The 20,520-nt window shown below is 33.0% G+C and overlaps 1 long non-coding RNA gene across 1 annotated transcript; it reads left to right on the forward strand.

Moving 5' to 3' along the window:
* Positions 1–1,691: 1,691 nt before the first annotated feature.
* LOC143056048 (uncharacterized) lies at positions 1,692–18,779 on the forward strand. Its single transcript, XR_012972228.1, has 3 exons — positions 1,692–1,828; positions 2,815–2,976; positions 18,656–18,779. It is a non-coding gene; the product is annotated as an uncharacterized LOC143056048 (long non-coding RNA).
* Positions 18,780–20,520: the final 1,741 nt, after the last annotated feature.

Raw genomic sequence — 20,520 nt, forward strand, 5'->3', positions numbered from 1 at the left:
TGCTTTAATGGCAATGTTAATTATAACATTAAAATGACAACATTACATGACAGGACTACAATACAAATAAATGGAAGAAAATATAGGACAGAGAAACAAACGATTAATAGCCAACAAAAGGTACTTTGTTAAAAACAGTGTCGTTCAAAAACAGTTGATTTATTTTAACTGTCAAAATTTTATGAAAATTAAACGAGCAAAATCTAGTTATGTCAAAGTGTTAGGTACCCTCTTACATATACAATTGCAGTTTAAAGGATGTAATCCAGGGTTCTATCGTTAAAAACTGTAAGGTGACCTTTATATGCCTATTTTAGATTACTTTAAATCTGTTGTCTGTTATAATTGATGTACAACATAATCTTTTATATTATTTAAATAGTTTGTAATTTAATTAATTATGGTGTTTTTTCTTTTTCTAACAACTAATTCATATGTATCTAAGGCATTCAGGATAACAAACTCTTTTTCTAAATGTAATGTTGATGCATTTTAAAAAGAAGAAAAATATACGATGTTACTTGATATACATGCACCAAAGATATGACCGTCGTACGTGCATTACATCAAAAACTGTTGGCTTCCTATAAGTAAAACAAGTAGATTTGTGGTTTTTTGATAAAATTCTTGAATAAACATGTAATGACTTTTATTTTCCTGTTTCACATTATTCGTCCACTTAACAATGCCGTACGCAAATGATTAAGAATGTAAAATTTTACTTGGAACGGTGCCTTTTTTAAAAGATAGTTTTCTGCCAAAAGAAATTTCCAAGTATTGGATCGTTTCTGTAATTGTACGAATCAATCTATACTTTAAACACGATTTTACGATATAATGTTTAAAAAGGAAAGGGAAGTAAAAACTTACAAAACAAACCGGGTTTTGAATTGGAAGACATACGTCTTTACTTAACATTTAGATGCATTCTGTATATTTACGGCTGATCTAAATATCCAAATGAAACATAGCAAAACATCTTTAAGGTAGCACTACAGTCAATCTTTTCTTATTCTAACCAACTGTCTTTAAAGATTTAATTCTCCTGCACTACTCAATAGAGTTTCATAATATTTAACTCATTTTAAAGCCGAAATACTACTCTTTCTTAATCTAAGGATATTTTTTTTCTGGTATGATCAATTAAAAAATATACCTCATTAACTTTAAAAAAGAAGTGTTCTCCCAACTTAAATGAAAATAGCGATTTTTTTCAAATGATAGTGAACATTTGTTTTCATCCATTTATTGACCATGGATACACAACAAAACCGTAAACAATGCTAAAGGGAATCGTGCGTTTGCTTGTGCTGGATGTTAAAAAAGTGCATTTACATCTAGCTGGTCAGAATGGGAACGTTAATGGTTCAATTAGTTGTCTCGTGAATGACGAGTGTCAAGCTCCCTGACGTGTCCTTTAAGAGACAAACATAACTATAAGAATAAAAATAATAACATCTGACGAGAGTTAGTCACCATTTTACAAATATACTGATGATGCATCCTTGTTTTCTTATTTCGGGTGTATCTCTTTAGAAACATATTATAGATTTTACACATTTTCACATCAGAATGTGTCACTGTATTGACAAGGACGTAACTTAGTTGGAAACTCAAACTTGTCTTAATATTATAAACTGTTACATTAGAAGATGTCACGTGTAGTCAAACCCTATCGTTTCATTGGATGTCTACTGGTTTGTCATACTAAAGTTATTGGAAATATAGAATTATTTCGACTGTTTGGATTCTGGTTCTTTTTTGAATATGGTTGATTTTCAATTTGTATTGAGAGGTATACTTTTGTTTGTATTTGTGTCATCAGCAGGTAATGGTTTATTTTTTATAACTATTTTATTTATTTTATATCTCTGTCACATTTATTATATACACATTTTTCTCTTCTTCTTTCGAGATTTTCTAAATCCAATTCCCTTTAAATACTATACAAATCCTTGTTAAAATCTTTCCATTTCATAGGATAATACTAGCTTAAAATAAGTTTACTTGTTGTCTGGAAATAATTAAAACGAAATAATGACAAATTACATGTAGTTCTACGAGTGTATTCTTTGGATTTCTTATTTGAATCAATTATAATTTACCGTGTTTATCATATAACAAATTGATGGTCTTGAGATATCCTTAGTATATTCCTAACTTAGTATAAATAAACTCATCATAGAGGCACCAGGCTTAATGTTGTACGCCAGATGCGTGTTTCGTCTACAAAGTCTCAGCAGCGACGCTCGAATAAAAAAAAAGTTAAAAAGTGGCTAGATATAGTACGTATTCAGTTGAAGTGCATTGATAAACCGATATTCAGAAAGGTTTTGCCAAATACAATAAATGTCATCTGTTCCTGAGGAGAAAATTCTAAGATTTTTTTTTTTTTTTTTTTTTTTATATTTATACAAAAAGTTCGGAAACGCGTATCTTTTAACTTGGATATTTCATTATGCATCGAAGATAAAAATTGATGCCAAAATTATTTTTATTCAATTCAACATAGATCCGCTTTAATTAGAAAAAAGAAGATGTGGTAAATCTGCCAATTAGACAACGCTCCACCAAAACCAAATAACATTGAAATTAAGGGAGTTCTTCATCTTTTAAATGTAAGTATATATTCGACTTGTTGATTTTGGATGGTGCAAATGTGTAAATCATGACTTCCCGTAGTAGCTATTTATCATGTTGTTACTGTCATGGTTTGAAATATTTCAAGCCTTGGTATGAACTTCAGTTGGATTTCAGTGTTTAAAATAATTTGGCAAACGCAATTTCTTTTTATTTGCATTTTTCTTTATGTAGGTTGCCTGACTTGCTATACCTGTTCTATAAGTAACGAGAAAGACAAAACATGCGTAGAGGATAACAGGTACCTGATAGACAGCAAATTACATATGAAAGGTTTTGTAAAAAATTGTTCTAAAAATGAAAGTTATTGCATGATAGAGAAAATCACAACTAAATGTAAGTATTTGAAATCTATTTCTTAGTTAAGTTTAAACAATATTTTATTTTTCCAAAAGTGCACGAAATATAATTATACAATATAAAGTTTCGTAGCCTTACCTTACCAGAGAATACCTGCATACGGGATATATATCTCCCAATTGATACGATATTCCTGTGCTTGCATTTCCTATCATGATTTTCTTGATAGAGGGTTGCTGCTCACAAGGAAGCTATTAAACCAAGAGTTCCAAATGGTAAATTTAAATCATCCCTTCGTAAATTTTACGAACGCCATCACGAGTTGGTTGACCATTATGGAAAAACCGTTTCACAAATGAAATCGGATATGTTCCTTACGTCGTAACTGCAATCCCCTTCCTTTTCATGAATGTGACCTACCGAATTAGACTATTTACCGGATTTGTTATAACATAAGCAACACGACGGGTGCCACATGTGGAGCAGGATTTGCTTACCCTTCCGGAGCACCTGAGATCACCCCTAGTTTTTGGTGGGTTCGTGTTGCTTATTCTTTAGTTTTATATGTTGTGTCATGTGTTCTGTTGTTTGTCTGATGGTCTTCTTTCATTTTTAGCCATGGCGTTGTCAGTTTGTTTTCGATTTATGAGTTTGACTGTCCCTCTGGTATCTTTCGTCCTTCTTTTACAAGAAAATACCTTTCAGCCAGACCACTTGCCTTTTAATTTTGTTCATATTTGTTTTATGATTTTTTTTACTTCCTTCTATTTTCATCTTGAGCTCTTTTGACTTCCTTCTATTTTCATCTTGAGCTCAGGATCGTGTGGTTATTTATGGTACATGGTCGTGCGCATGGCAATCATATCAATACTCTATTCACAAATGGATCGGTAGTCTGCTGAGTAACCAAGGCCGTAGCGCAAGGCCGAACGAAGTGAGGCAAATCGCCGAGCGGAGCGAGGCGAAAAATTTTTGAGCCGAGCGAAGCGAGGCGAAGCGAGGCGAAGCGAGGCGAAAATTTTTTTTGGGGGGGGTTCGGGTGTCTGAAACGGGAAAAGCTTATTTCAGCATAAATATGGGAGAAGTCAATGTATTTATTATAAGAAACAAAAGAAACAAATTAACAGAAATGCGTTTTTTTTAATAGCTAGCCTAGTAAGTAACAAAACAAGTTTCACTGTATATCATAGTTAATCTCTGTTGGTCAACCAAAACTTCCCGATTCTCCTATGTCCTGTGCTATCGAATAGCTTCAATACACGTTCTTTGTCCACTGCATCATTCCTATGCACATGGAGCATGGCAAGCCCACAAAGCCTGTCACCACCCATTGTAGCCCGTTCCCATGTTTTCAAACGCCTTAAACTGGAAAACGATCTCTCACAACAGACTGATGTGACAGGCATAGTTAAAAGTACTTGCAATATTGTGAAAACATTTGGGTACAAGTCTTTGTTAGCCAGCTTAATTGCTGTCGTGAGGCTTCCTTCATCTAGCATACCTACTGTCTTTCTTACCCACCTTTCAAGTTCACATGTTAACTCTTCCATGTTTGTTACGTCCGGAAATGCTTGGAAAAGGTGTTCAATTAATTCCGGTGTTAACTTGCCTACATTTTTTGGAATAAGGTAATATCCTAACATTTGATTTTTTACCTCATCAGGAAACCGGCGTTGCATTTCACTAATAACGTGATCCAAAAATGGGAAAAATAAATTAATTCGCCAATGCTGCTCTGCAGTAGAGGCAGTTGCTGCGTTCTCCCTATGAACTTGACGACCAACTCGCCTACGTGGCATTAAGTCTATTTCAATAGCATCTGCTATGACAGTACCTCGCCTGAAAAGTTCTGAAAAAATTTCCTCTGTTCTCTTTTCCTGCAATAATTCCAGAAGAATTTTTGATTCCTCAAAAGCATCCACCATGTTGCAGTCAGTCTTTTGAAGGAACAATGTTAGTGGCTTAAGAATGCTCAAAACAAATTGGGCAACTAACACGGCAACAATGCATTCGGGGTCTTCCAGGTAGCGCCGATAACCACTTGCATTTGTCCTAGCATCACTTGTGCTTACATTTTCAATTTTAGTCAGAGCAGCATGAACAGATTTGTAGTTTGCAAGAAGTGACGAAACCGTGTCTACTCTTGCTGTCCACCTTGTTTCGCATAAACGCTTCACCGAAACATCTGTTCCCTTTTTCAAAAGTTTTATGTCGACATCTTCTTCCTCATTTTGTAAACCTTCAAGCATATCATCTACTAATTTTGTATTACCTGTAAATGAGTTTAGGATGGTTTTACGCTTGTGGGATGCACACAAGAACCATGTCATTTGGCCGACTGATGACATCAAATTTCGTATCTGGCGCACATCCTTGCAACTCTGCGTCACCACAAGGTTAAGGTTGTGCGACTTGCAGTGCACGAAGGGTGCATCTGGACATTGTTCACGTATGCGCTGTTGTACACCTGATACATGTCCACTCATGACAGAGGCTCCATCGTACCCTTGTCCACGCAGTTTCTGCAATGGTAGTCCCCATTTGTCTAGGTTACTAACAATTGCATTAGCAATATGTTCAGCGTCAACTTCCTTAGGTTCAGCAAATCCTAAAAAATCCTCTCTAACCTCATACGTGTCATTATCAACATATCTGATACACAGCGATAGTTGCTCTGTCACGGAAACATCCGTAGTTTCATCGGCCATTATGGAATAAAAGCCAGATGCTTTACATTTTTGCACAATTCGTTCTCTTATTTCAAGTTCACAGCATTGTATCAATTCGTTCTGAATCTGTGGTGATAGGTATGTCATAGATTTGTGTGCTGTTTCGAGATGATCTTTTAATACCGTATCAAAGTTAGATTTCCAATTGATGAAAAATTGAAAGTTTCCGTCTTCCTGGTGAGATATTTTATCCCAATTTCCCCTTAATGCAATGTTCCTCTGCCCTAACACGATTATCACATCAATTATGGAAAGAAGTATATCATGATTTTTCTTGACCTTGTCTTCATATGCTTTGCTTAATGATGAACATATACTAGGTTTCTTGCCTTCGCATACAGAGATAAAATTTTCAGCCTTCTCAACTGCATTTCTATGGTCAACGGAGTCGTCATGTGATTTTAAAGTTGATCTTTTATTACCCACTGCATTTTTCCAGTCCGTGAAACCTTTACTGCTAAAAAGTCCACCTTCATCCCGAAAAACAACACAATACTTGCAATATGCAGCATCTTCCGTACAGGAATATCTTAACCATGGAAACTGGGATTCCCAAGATGGCAAATATCGTCTCCCCCCTTTTTTAGGATAAACATTAGATATTTCGTCAGCATCTTTTAGCATCGCCAATTTCTGTTCATCTGTACTATGTTGGTTTTCAATAAGAAATATAGCTGGATCAAGCCCCTTTTGACTACTAACTGACATTAGAGTGGACTTTTTACTAGTACTCGGCTCTGGTGTTTCCCTTATTTCTGGATCTGGTTCATTTTGAATGGGAGAGGATATATCTGGAGTTAATTTTTCTGTATCAGAATGGTCATCTACAAAGAAATTGAACAAATAAACCTGATGCTAGCATGATGATAATGATGATGAATGCCTTTTTCATCTCCTGTCCAGCAGCAAGTTATAAGCTTATAAAAGACGAGAACATATTATAAGCATCAATTAGGATATATCTATTTTTAATACATAATCATAATCCGCTGGAAGACATGTCAACCTAACTGGACACATTTATTCTACCAACTTTCAAGTCATTGGTTTTAACTATGAACAACCTGGATTCGAACCCACGACCTTACCGCTCAAGAAGCAATGGAACACATTAGCATACAACCAGACAATGCTGATCATAATCAGAAAAAGAAACACGAAAAAAATATTTTCAAACAATACTAAAAATATATTTCACACTTTTATTACTGATAAATAAATATAATGAATTGCCTTAAATTAATACATTAAAGATTTGAGTCTCCCATAAAAAGGCGCTTCGTGATTTTGTTTAAAACTAATTATAAATAATTATTATATTTTTGGTCAATGAATTATTTTATCGATTAGCATTTGTTGTTCAGTGAATTGATAGTGTATACATTGGTAACTATAGCATTATCCATCCAAAAAATAAAACAAGCAGAAAGCCTGCATACTTATAGGGGGTGTTTATACTCATGAGTTACCTTTCTCATCTTTTTTTCTCTTTAAAGAACCCGTCTTCAACCAGTTTTGTAAAGACATCACGAGTTTGTTTCAATTTTCTATTTTGATTTGTATTCGGAACACTTATTGTTTTACAGTCAGCGCTATGGTAAAAGCTGCACGCTGCAACATAGTGGACACACTGTATGTAGTGTGCCGGTAGATAATTTGAAACTCGAAACTCGCATAATGATTAGTATGATAATGTAAAATACATAATTGAAAAAAATGACACTTTTAAAGTTTGGTCGTCGTTTCAAAAGTGAGGCATTTGCCTCATTTGCCTCCATTACGCTACGGCCCTGCATTGAGTGCAAAAAATAAATTGTCTTCTAATGTATGGTTGTTGTGTATCAAATGAAAGGTCAGGATGTGTACATTTCAAATATCAAATTCCTGACCTCTAAAAATTGAGTGCAAGAAATCAAAAACTTTCTAGAATATGGTGTTGCCGCATATCAAATGAACGGTAATCATGTTAACATTACAAATATCATACTTCGGATTTAAAAAAAATAAAGGTGGATGGGGTCATTACAAAGTTTTCAGAAGGTATGTTTGTCGTATATCAAATGAAAGATCGTTAGGAGTACATTACAAAAACATCCTTTTTACAGGAAAGACCTTTCAAACAATTCAGATACTAGTATGATATGGTTCTTATAATAAATTATGTCAAAAATCTGTATATTTAACGGAGTTTCATAACATTAAATTGTGCGTGTAACACTTAAGATCACTTAACAGACTATAACCGACCCGATTAACAGACTAACCGCCCATATAGCTTAACGTTTAGTGAAGTGCGAGTAATTGAATTGTCTAAAACGAAAGTAAAAATCGTATGCATATTCAAATTACCTTGTTCAACTTCTCATTTAATTTCTTATTAATTTGCGACAACTTACCGATTTATCGTCGAAATATTGAGGGATAAAAACAAATAAATGTTGTCACAACTGACAAAATTAGCACTGGCATTTAGAGAGAGGAAAATACATCGAATACGCCTGCGTCGTATGATATTTACCTGTTTCAAGATTATTGATTTCAAACTATTTGTTGAAATGACGGGTATATTTAAACAAGGATTTTGTTAACTGAGGGCCCTCATGGGGTTTTTGATTATGTGATTACTTGGCCGTTTTTTTAATGATTATTTGATTATTAAGCCAAATATTTCATGATTATTTGATTACCTAGGACTGTATTTTTAGTTTATGATTATTTGATTACTAAAGATAAGCAAATATTTAATGATTATGTGATTATATTGGCAAAAAAATGGTGATTATGTGATTACTAGGACCCCCCCCCCCCCATGAGGGGCCTCTTAACTATACAAAATTAATCCTTGATTTAAACAAGTTGCAGTAAAAAGAAAGAAAAGCAACACGAAATCCCGAGACAGGTGAAAAAAAATGTTACCGATTTTTTTGCATTTGATTTGAAATAATTGACTGGGAATAAGGTTATGATGATTTAAAAAAAAAAGCGGCGTTTTATTTCTAAATATACATGGCATTGTTTTTTGTTCGACTTATGTATTTGACTTATTTACCCCTTTGGTATCTTCTGCTTCTCTTTTATAGAAAAATGTAAAAATTCGGTTTGGAGGTAAATCCATTTAGTTTTCTATGAAATGTAAATTTATAATTGTATAAAATGCAGGCGAACATTTTTTGATTACAGTAAACATGGTAAATTATTACTTCGGTAATCGGCGCAGTCACTAATAGTCATTTAACTTGAAATATTAATAATTCTGAACTCTGTAGCTTGAGACACCCTAATTTCGATAACAACATTGTTCATGTTTATACATCCATTTGGCAATCAAAAATTGTTTTTTTAACATAAATATGTGTACATTAAAAAAAATAACAAAACGTGGTGTATGTATTGACAGACTTACCAGGTAGGAATTCAGAGTCATTCATTTTCTGAAAGACAAGACAAACATCATAGATGTAAGACATCTTCGGTAGACAAGGGTTAGGATCCATCCTGGAGAGTTTTGATAATTTTTGTGAAAATCTCCTAATACAACTCTTTGTAGAATCTTTTAAGTACAAAACATAGGACTTACACTACGACTTTTTGTGAAATTGATAACATTTTGTGAGGGAATTCGATGTTTGCTATACCACTGTTCATTCAAACGCACTTTATGACAAAACCACTATATCAATGTCATTGTTATTGAATCTTTTGCAATTTGATTGGATTAAGTTAAATAAATAAGCACAACAGTCAGTTTTTTGTAGTTGCTTTATTTTAGAGGCCCGACGAATAGCAAATTGTGAAAAGTCTATCTCAATCAGTGGAGAAATAACAGGCAGATCCAGGAATTTCAAATGGGGGCGTTATTCAAGAAAACGCAAAACTATACCGTAAAAAAAGTGTACGCCCTCTTAGCAAACACCCCCACCCCACCTCCTCCTGCTGCTTAAGTCAAAAGAAAGGGTAGCTTTCCGGAAGTAAGGAAGGAAATGATGTTTCATCAATGCCCAATTGCTTCCCGATGGTTGTGAAGTGATATGAAAATAGGAACATTCTAATGGCAAAACGAACAATTAGACAGAAGAGGGATAACTGCTGCTAAAATTGATGGTCCATTTTGTTCTATTAGTTATAAAAACATGTATAAGAAAGGTTAAACGATTTGGCGTTGTCCAATTGAAAATAATGGTAAGCAGAGATCTTGAAGCGGACCCCCCCCCTCCCCCAAACTTAACAAATGTAATAGAATTCTTCTTGAAAAAAATAATTGTACTGCTACACTGGTGATACGCCACTGCAAAGTTTCCATTAACTGTCTTTTTATAGCTCACATGGTCTAAACATTTTGAAAAGATGCTTTAAGGGGACGACACGCTATAGGGGTACACAGATGGGATAGTGAGGAAAAGTGGAGTGCAGTTTGGGAGGGAGGGAGGGAGGGAGGGAGGGGGGTATACTTATGAAATGAGTACCCCGTGTCACCCCTCTATATTTATTTTCTTTCAATATTTACTGTTTGTAAGAAAAGGCTAATCTCATTTAGAAACTACTCTGAAAGTGGAAATATCATACCAAATGAAAAAAATACTAAGGCGTAGTTTATATTATTTTAGCTAGCATACATATAAGCTAGCATATTCGAAATAGTATTTCTCCCTAAAACATGTGAAGTCAGTAAGATAAGATACACATGACTTTTTATTCTCGGTTTACTTGTGTGAGGAAGACAACACACGTTTTTGGAATGATGTGGGATAAACAAGGTTAAATAGGGGGAATTTGGGGTGTAGGGGGTAAAACAAGTGGGTATGTTGGATATAGGGGTAAAATGTAGAGTATGAAAAGGGAGAGAGAAGGGGGAAAAGTGGGAATTGTGATAAAATAACAAAAGCCTGATTTTTTAAATGAACAGCCAGGTGTTACCCCCCTCTTATGTCAAAAAATTTACCTAATGAAATAAGTGATTCAAAAAAGTTATCTTCGGACGAAACTGCAGTTGATCTTTTATATGATTATAAAGATTTGGTTTATCTATTTGTTTGTAATAGATCTTTAAGTTTAATAGTATGTCCGAAGCTGTCAAACTGAATTAAAGACCATCTTAAAAACATTTATCCCTTTTTTTAGTTCTATCTGGTTGACATTTTTATAATTAAAAGTAGTAAAATACACTGTAAAAATCCTTTTGAGATTGACATGATGGAGCCGGTGCGGTTTTTTCATTTGAATTTATTGTCTAAAAAATGTACTAAGAAATAACTGTGTTTTGCGCCACTTGCTGTACCCCTTACACTTCTGGCAATCCAGACCATGAGCGAGGCTCTGGATGGGAGTCTTTAATTTAGTACTCTTTAAAAAATAAAAATGTAAATTTTGCCCATTATTCTCTATTATGTAAAGCTAATCCAGACCCTCATGTGCTGTCCATTGTCTTGGATTTATTTTTGTACTTATCATTTTGACACTAACGGTAATGTAATAGTGGGGGTAGGGGGTCCGATGTCGATATTTTAGACCCAAATATGGAGAACAGCAAAGTAGTTTAATATACTATACAGTTTCCAGCTCTAATTTTGTGCAATTAATTGGTTTATATATTGAAAACAATGATGGTTTTAAATGCATCTATAATTGTAGTTTAAGGATGTTTGCTCCTCTCTTTTTTTAATTTTTTGCCAGATTTTCGGAATCCTCTGGTTTTATCCATGTATTGTCATTAAAAAATTTGCCCACAAACCCCTACTTTTCTTTTGATAATTTTATTACATATAGGTTAAAAAGCCATATTTCAAAATTTTATAAAATTCTTGTTATTTTTTCATTGTTTTTGAAACAAATAGTTGCCAATGTTAAATGTAAGAAAATCTAGAGAGAATTATTTCCCGCCAAATTTTCAATGGCTTATATCTCAGAAACGAGCACACAGACCCTCCATTTTTTTCTACGTTTTTAGTTTCTTTACTTATATACTATCAATTCATAACAATCTTTTAAAAAGCTTGTTATTTTTTAACAGAGTAGCGAACATCCTTAAAGGATTTAATCATGTTATCCAGACGGTATTTATTATTAACAAGAGTGCACATGTTGAAATATCTCGCTCCTTTACCAACCATTGATTTTATGTTGATCGTTCTAAATATAAAGCTTTACTACAAGTATCACATAACCTTAACATAATCCAAGAAAATGAGATCAGGGTCAGATAAATCAAACGAGAAATATATGTACACCTAACAACCATTTGATATTCCAAATATAGTTGACCTATTGCTTATTATATAGTTTCTAAGAAACTGTCTTAACCAAGAAAACTAAACATTGACCAATGACCCATGGAAATGAGGTAAAGGTCAAATGAACCATACCAGACAGACATGTACACCTAACAATGAATCTTTGCATTAAATATAGTTGACCTATTGCTTATAGTATCTAAGAAACAAACTTAACCATGAAATCTTTGACTAATGAACCATGAAAAATGAGGTCAAGGTCAGATGGTACAGACCTGCCTGACAGACATGTACACCGTATAATCCTTCTATACAACAAATCTAGTTGACTTTTAGCTCAAAATTTAAGAAAAAAAAATCAAAACAAAAAACTAAACTCTGAGCAATGAACCATGAAAATGAGGTCACGGTCAAATAAAACATGCGAGAATGACATGTACATAATAACATATTTCGATACACCAAATATAGTTGACCTATTGCATATACAATGTAATATATAAAAAAGACCACTGAACCATAAAAAGATAAGGTCAAGGTCAGATGACACCTGCCGGTAGGAAATGTACACATTGCAATCATTTCATATACCAAAAAAGTAGACATATGGCTTATACACATGTAGTATCTGATATATGGAATTGACCATGAAACTCAACCTTGTTCGCTGATTCGTGAAATGAGGTCGAGGTCAAATGAAAACTGTCTGACGGGTATGAGGAGCTTACAAGTACGCACATTCTAAATATCGTTATCCTTTTACATAATAAAAAAAGAAATTGACATTACAAAAAATCTTAACTTTTTTTTCAAGTATCACTGAACCATGAAAATGAGACCAAGGACAATGGACATGTGACAGACAGAAGCTTCGTTATATAAATCATCTATATACAAAGTATGAAGCATCAAGGTCTTCCACCTTCTAAAATATAAAGCTTTTGAGGGGTTAGCTAACACCACTGCCGCCACCGGATCACTATCCCTGTGTCGAGCTTTCTGTGATAGAAATTAAAGGATCGACAAAATGTAAAGTGACCTCTAGATGCCCTTTTTTGGGAACTAAATTTGTACATTTTCTTTCATTCAAATAGTTTGAATTTTTATTTATTAACGTGTTTTTCTTGTTAAGACTAGTTCAAATGTATTTATGGCTTTCAGGATAACAAACCCCTCTCCTAAATGTAATGTTGATTGAAAACAGAAGAAAATGTACGATGTATCTTGATATATTCAACAAAACGACAGTCGTACGTGTGGTACATCAGAAAGTGTAAGCTTCTTGTTATCGCGTGAAGAAAAACAAGTAGATTTGTACTTTAATGATAAATTATATCAAATAAAAATTATAAAAATTCCTAAACAAACAATGTAATGACTTAAATTTTCTTGTTACTCAAATGTGTTCGACTACCTCATAATTGCGTAGGAAAATGAATAAGATTCTAAAAGTTTACTTTGGAATGTTTTCTTTTTAAAGAAAGTTTTCCCCACAAATGTTATCTTCAAGTAGGAACGTTTCTGTAAAAGTGCGAAGAATCAATCTGTACTTTATAACATGATGGTGATTACACGCATTTAAGATCTACCTAGCTGTATTTCGCAAAATTTTTACGAATTTTTGGTCCTCAATGTTCTTCAACTTCGTACTTTATTTGGCCTTTTTAACATTGTTTTATTCCAGCGTCACTGATTCAAGTCTTTTGTAGACGAAATCCTGGTATGATGAGGAGTGCCTTTTTCCGGACGTCGGGATCGGGTGATTTTAAGCTCGGTATTTCGGGATTGACCATTTCAGGATCCGGGAATTCTTTTTTCTAATTTCGGGTTGTCGGGATCCAAATTTTGTTTTAATTAGGGACCTCGGGATTTCATGTTTTCAAGCAGCCCGGGATTTCTGGATCAGGACCCCCCCCCCCCCCCCCCATGCTATATATGATGAGTTTATTAACTAGTAATACCCGGTATGTCCACATGCGCGTCCGTTCGAAGTGAGAACGTGAAAGGAGCAACCATTTTATTCCAAGCGAGTAGGGGGTATGTGTTTTTGTCTGCCCGGATAAAAAATTCGCCCAAGTTTAATTAGGTTTTCAAATTATTTTTTTTTAACATCTAACACTATAAATGGTATATGGAAAATATGGACCCAATACTGTATTTAGAATAATTTTTTGTTGTGATCTGCTAGATCAGAATACTTTTTTTTTTACATCAAATAGGGAATCATTTCAAATCGAAGTTATTTTTTTTAGAAAAAAAAAGCATAACCTGGAAAATCTGGATTCAGAATATTTTGTTTCGTCATCTGTTTGACCAGAACATTTTTATTCATTAAATTTGGGATCAGAATGTATTTTTGTAGAAAAAAAAACCTATCCCTCCCCCTTTTTGAAGTTATATGGTCATTCCATAAATCAATTATCTCGTGAAGGGAGAGAGAATAAATGAGAGAAAAAAACTTCGTAACCATTTTACACTGATACAGATGGTAGATATTTGTTAACTTATTTTGGCTGTAGTTGAACACTCTTTAAATATATATAATACATACAATGTATGTGTTTTACAGATATTACACCTTTTTTCGTCAGAAGGCGTCGCTGTATTGACAAGGGCGGTAACTAGGTTGTTAGAAACACAAACTTGTCTAAATTATTATCAATATTTATCAACATTTAAAGATGCGTAGGCAAATAATATCTTCAAAGGATATATCACTATAATCTTGTCGGTTAAAAGGTTATATTAACTTCCAAATAAACAGTTTAACAATTAAAATATGTAATTTAAAAGTCGGGAAACCAATTTCATGAATTAGAATTGACTGTCTAACGGCTTGTAACATTGATGCGATTGGAAATATGGAATAACTTCGAATATTTGGATTCTGTTTCATATTTGGGATATGGCTGATTTTCAATTTGTAGTTATAGTTTTACTTTTGTTTTCATTTGTTTCATCAGCAGGTAATGTATATTTTAAAATAATTATCCAATCAATTCGATATCCTGATAACATTATTTTTTTATTTATTTCTCACTTGTCTTCCTCTTTTGATATATCTTTAAAACCAATACTTTTTTTTTATATATTCTGTACAAATCCTTGTTAAAAACTTTCAATTTTCTTGGGGGGTTTTCATTAAAAAATATGCTTCTATGTTTTATAAAAATGAAAAAAACAAAATTATGAAAAATTAGTTCTGGAAATACATTTTTGGATCTCTTATTTGAATCAAATAGAATTAGCTGTCATATTTGTTTTACTTTTTTTTTTTTTTAATTTGTAACGTATATGTTTATTAATAAGCATCAGAGTCAAATTATACTAGACACAGGCAATTCGATTTTGTCACACGGATATATCTAATTATTTTCAGACTTCTTTTTCATTATACCAACATCTACGGTTTGAGTTTTCCTTAATAGTTTGGAAACGCGTATCTTTTATTAAAATAGATATTTCATGAATTAAAGAAAATGAAATTTGATGCCAAAATATATTAATTCAATTTCAAAAAGTCTTAGAAAGATTGGATCCGCTTAAGCCCTTCGTGCTTCTTTTTTCTATACTTTACAGTTCTAATGCTAAACAATGTAAATCTGAAAATCTCGATAACGTATTGCAGATATTCTCTTTTTTTTTAAAAGATAATATAAGTCAATTTTGAATGATCTAAATATATAAATCAATATATTTCCTTAGTATGTATTTGTCATGTTTTATATGTATGGATTGCGTGCGTATGTGTCATGTTTTATAAGTATGTGTTGCGAGTGTATGTGTCATGTTTTATAAGTATGGGTTGTGTGTGTATGTGTCATTTTTTATGAGTATGTGTTGCGTGTGTATGTGTCATGTTTTATAAGTATGTGTTGTGTGTGTATTTGTCATGTTTTATAAGTATGTGTTGCGTGTGTATGTTTCATGTTTTATAAGTATGTGTTGCGTGTGAATATGTCATGTTTTATAAGTATGAGTTGCGTGTTTATGTGTAATGTTTTATATGTATGTGTGTATGTGTCAAGTTTTATATGTATGTGTCATGTTTTATATGTATGTGTTGCGTTTGTACGTGTCATGTGTTATATATATATATATGTGTTGCGTGTGTTTATGTCAAAGTTTGAATGATATTCAACTTTGATTTACACATCACTTGAATGAACTGATTCCTTTAGATAAATACAATACTGTAATCAAACAAACAATTCCGGACTCCTAAATTTGTATATTTCTTTCTGCAGGTTGTCTCACTTGCTATGCCTGTTCTTTGAGTAACCAGAAAGACAAATCATGCGCAGAGGATAAAAACATGTTGATAGACAGCAAAGTGCATATGAAAGGTTTTGTTAAAAATTGTTCTGAAAATGAAAGTTATTGCATGATAGAGAAAATAACAACTAAATGTAAGTATTTGAAATCTGTTGCTGGTCAATGCCATGGGAAAGTCGTTTTTGTTTTACCTTGTCTGTAGTTATCAAAAGTACCAGGATTATAATTTTATACGCCAGACGCGCGTTTCGTCTACATAAGACTCATCAGTGACGCTCAGATCAAAATAGTTAAAAAGCCAAACAAATACAATCTGTCCGTCTATCCCTCATCAAATTTAAAACGCAAACACTTCAAAAGAATAGAAAGATGACCAATGAAGTTGTTATGAACCATATGATTTTTTTAATGAAATTTAGCCCATTAATTTTGGATTTTAGAGTATCAGCTTTTTGTGGTAAGATTTCAATGAAAACTGATTCGTGGGTATATCATTACACTCGGAGGCGGGATTTAGCTGACCACTACACAAACATGTGTAATAGTTCAGCGTAAATGGTATTCACACTCATGCAACTCCGAAAATGAACCAAAATAAGAAATAATATAAAAGACTTAACAAAGGTCAAAGGATCCTGACTTGGGACACGCGCATAGATGAATGTATTCTGAAAACACATATCGTTTGCTGAAAATTGGAATCAAAATTTTTTGTCAAAGACTCTCTACAAACCCCAGAGATACCAGGATTAAAATTGTGAATGTCAAACGCGCATTTCGTCTTCAAATGATTTATGAATGACGCTCGAGTAAACAAATATTAAACAGTACAAAGAGCATTCAGAGCCTGTTACGGTTCACATAAAATCCACCTTTTTGCAAACGTCTTGACTTCGTTACTTATAACTTAATAGTTATATAAACCAAAGAGTTAGTTATGGAGTTTTAAAATAAACTTTTAAAACAATTTAAAAAGTGGGAGTATACTGTTAAACCTCTGTCTGTCCATCCGTCAGTCCGTCCGTCAGTCCGTCCGTCCGTCCCATGCATATTTTTCGTCGGATCTTTCTCAGGAACTACAATACAAGGATTTCAGATTCATCACTCAACAACTTCTTGTTTACCGAACACTTTTATCATTTTTCACATGATAGCCAAGTTGAAAGTTTTCGTCACATTATCCAGGAACTACAGTACAAGGATTTCTGAAATTTTTGGTTTCAAGGTTTATAAATCAGTTATACCGTTTGATGCCTTTTATGATTCATTACTTTAAAACTTCCTGTTTACCGTATACGTTTAGGGGGTGGGGTATCATAAGTGAATAGTAGCTCACAGATTCACAGAAATGTTTCTCGTTTCTCGTTTTTTATATAAATTAGCGTTGGTTTTCCCGTTTGAATGGTTTAAAACTAGTAATTTTTGGGGTCCTTTATATCTTGCTGTTCTGTGTTTGCCTAGGCTCCGTGTTGAAGACTATACCTTGACCTAAAATGGTTTACTTATATATATTGTTACATGGATGGAGAGTTGTCTCAATGGCACTCATACCACATCTTCCTACATCTTACACACCTCATGCAAGAGCCTACATACACAGTGAACAAGAGGACATTCAATATAACATTCAGATATAAAGCTGATTATGCATGATGACCGTGTTATTTGTTTTGCGATCTTTATAACCCTAAGACCACTTTTTTATTGTGCTTTTATGTCTTTATTGTGCAGCGAATACAACATTTTAAAAAAATTGTCTTTATTGTGCAGCAAATAGAAAATTTTAAAAAGTTCTCAAAAGCTCATTTTCACTTGTATATATAACTATTTTATGTTTTGCTAATATACACTGACCTAATTTATCTGTCATCTTGGGCATATATTTCAGTAGATCCTGTATCTTTTGATATATCACAGTGTTCAGATACGGTGGCTTAAGTAGGGTACACACTACAGAGCAATCTAATTCGCCTTTTTAGAATCTAAAGGATTATGGGTAGTATCATTGTTTGTACATCAAAATGAAAACGTTACGTCATCGGTTGAATTTCCATTGTCTATAACTTTTTTGACCAATTACAACGTTTTGGTGTACGCTTTTGAAAATATTACCCAGAATGCATTAGATTCCGAAATGGAAAATTGTAGGAATATAAATATTACTGTACAGCATGTATGTTTTATCGTTTAAAAGGGAAAATATGCCTATCAACAGAAAAGGTTAAAACTAAAACAAAAAAACAAAAAACAACACAATGCATAACTTCTTTTCTTTTCTTATGTTTGAATCCTTCTATAGTTAACGCATCTTTCTCTGAAGTATGCTCGCCTTTATCTTAGGATTGAGGTCGAGGTTCTATCTCTAAATAGGTCAATCCAAAGACTTTTTGATTCGTATCTGTTTGTAATATTTGCCGCTAGAAGTAAACAATAACTTTTCAATCAATCATTTTTTCAATTGACAAATTCTATTTTCATTTTCAGATTCGTTTGCGAGTTACATTCGAGATTGCAGTAATGGACATTCCTTTTCCTATTCTCAAATAGATAGACTCAAAGGGATTGCACCAAACAATTCCTCTAGGTGTGCATACTACAACGAACATCTCGTCTGTGTTACTTTGTGTCTGGGTAATTTTTGTAACGGTCCACAGGAAGTGTCGAGTGCACCTTTAACTTTTGTAGGCAATCAGTTATTATATTTAACATTAGTTTTTCTATACTTCGTGCATAAACTTTTATAAAAAAATACATGTACGACAAAACAAAATGCTGGTGAACATCAATTTATACAGTGTATCATCACCATACGAATTTGAAATGAAGTTAGAACAATGTTTTTTTTCGGATACAAAACCAATTTTGGCCATACAACGGAACTAGAAACAACGTGGGAGGCTTAGTTAGCGATTAAACCTGGTTAAAAGTATGATTTTCCTAAAATGTCTGTGCAGTTCTTAAAAATGACAGTTGTTTTTAATCATTCCTTTGGTTTAAGTCTAACGTTTGATTTTTGTCTGTTCAATCGTCATAAATTAAACTACCTGCTTCGCTGGTTTAAACGGGAGGATAGTAACTCTTTATCATTGGTCTTTTTCTGAAGATGCATATTTGTACCTTCTTACAGAAGTTTCCCTAGAAACTTTGCTATTATGCTTGCTCATTTAAAAAATCCTTTACCTTATATTTCGTTAAGAATCACTGATACCGTTTTATATTTCTACGTTGAAATGATATTCCCGAATAATCATTTCATTATGAACTACATGTAACAAGAAACTTCTATTTTCTGACAGTTTCTTCCCTAGCTTTACGAAATCAATAGAAATAATCGTCAAGCTCATCAGGGGTCGCACTACCACACATGTCACAGTGTGTAATATCTTTTTTATGTTTTCTTTTGTTATTCGTGTTTTTCTATGTTACATATAGTCATATTCATTATCATATCACATTGATGCTTGACGAAAGACAAATCCAAAATTGTTCGGTTCAGAAACAGACCACGAAGATCCACTAAGGCAATTTTGTTTACATCGGTAATATATATTGTATACTTTGTATTGTATTGTGTATATGTCATACGCCCGATATTATATCTTGCTTGTGATTGAATTATTGCCCCTGAGAGATTTTGATTGAAATAAATCTATTTTCTGCTAATGTATTGTGTTGTATGTGTTGTTCTATGTTGAAGGTATTATATACTATATATATATATATTCAATAAAAGAAACGATACACAAGTTTGAACTCAAATGTATCATAAAATATGATAAAAAAGGAGAAACGTTCAAATTATTAAATGAAAAAAAAAATTGCGCAGCAAATGCATATGATTAAAAGAATCTGACCAATTTGGAAAGTTTTAAAAATAATATCGTGTTACTGAACACAGGAATCATTTTATTTTGAGGCAAATTATGACAAAAGTCAGCAATTAACTTTTAAGATGAGAATTTAGAATTCAAATATCTGCGAAGGTATTCAAAATTTTAAGCAAAGCATGTTTAATAGATTTATAGTTTTTAGTTCTAATATCGATTTTAGAATTTTTGCATGAAAATACGATTTTTGAAATAACAAAAATGCTCCCAACTATTTCGCGTAATTGCTTAAAATCAAAGGTTTGGATAAGAAAATAACACTCTGTAGACATTAGATCGGTTGGGCATTTATTTACCTTGGTACAGTGTATCCAATTTCAACTTATATATGGAAACACATACTGTCTGACGGGTATGAGGAGCTTACAAGTACGTACATTCTAAATACCGTTATCCTTTTACATAATAAAAAAGAAATTGACATTACAAAAAATCTTTTTTTTCAAGTATCACTGAACCATG

The sequence above is a fragment of the Mytilus galloprovincialis genome, chromosome 13 (assembly GCF_965363235.1).
Source record: "Mytilus galloprovincialis chromosome 13, xbMytGall1.hap1.1, whole genome shotgun sequence".
Classification (NCBI taxonomy): domain Eukaryota; kingdom Metazoa; phylum Mollusca; class Bivalvia; order Mytilida; family Mytilidae; genus Mytilus; species Mytilus galloprovincialis.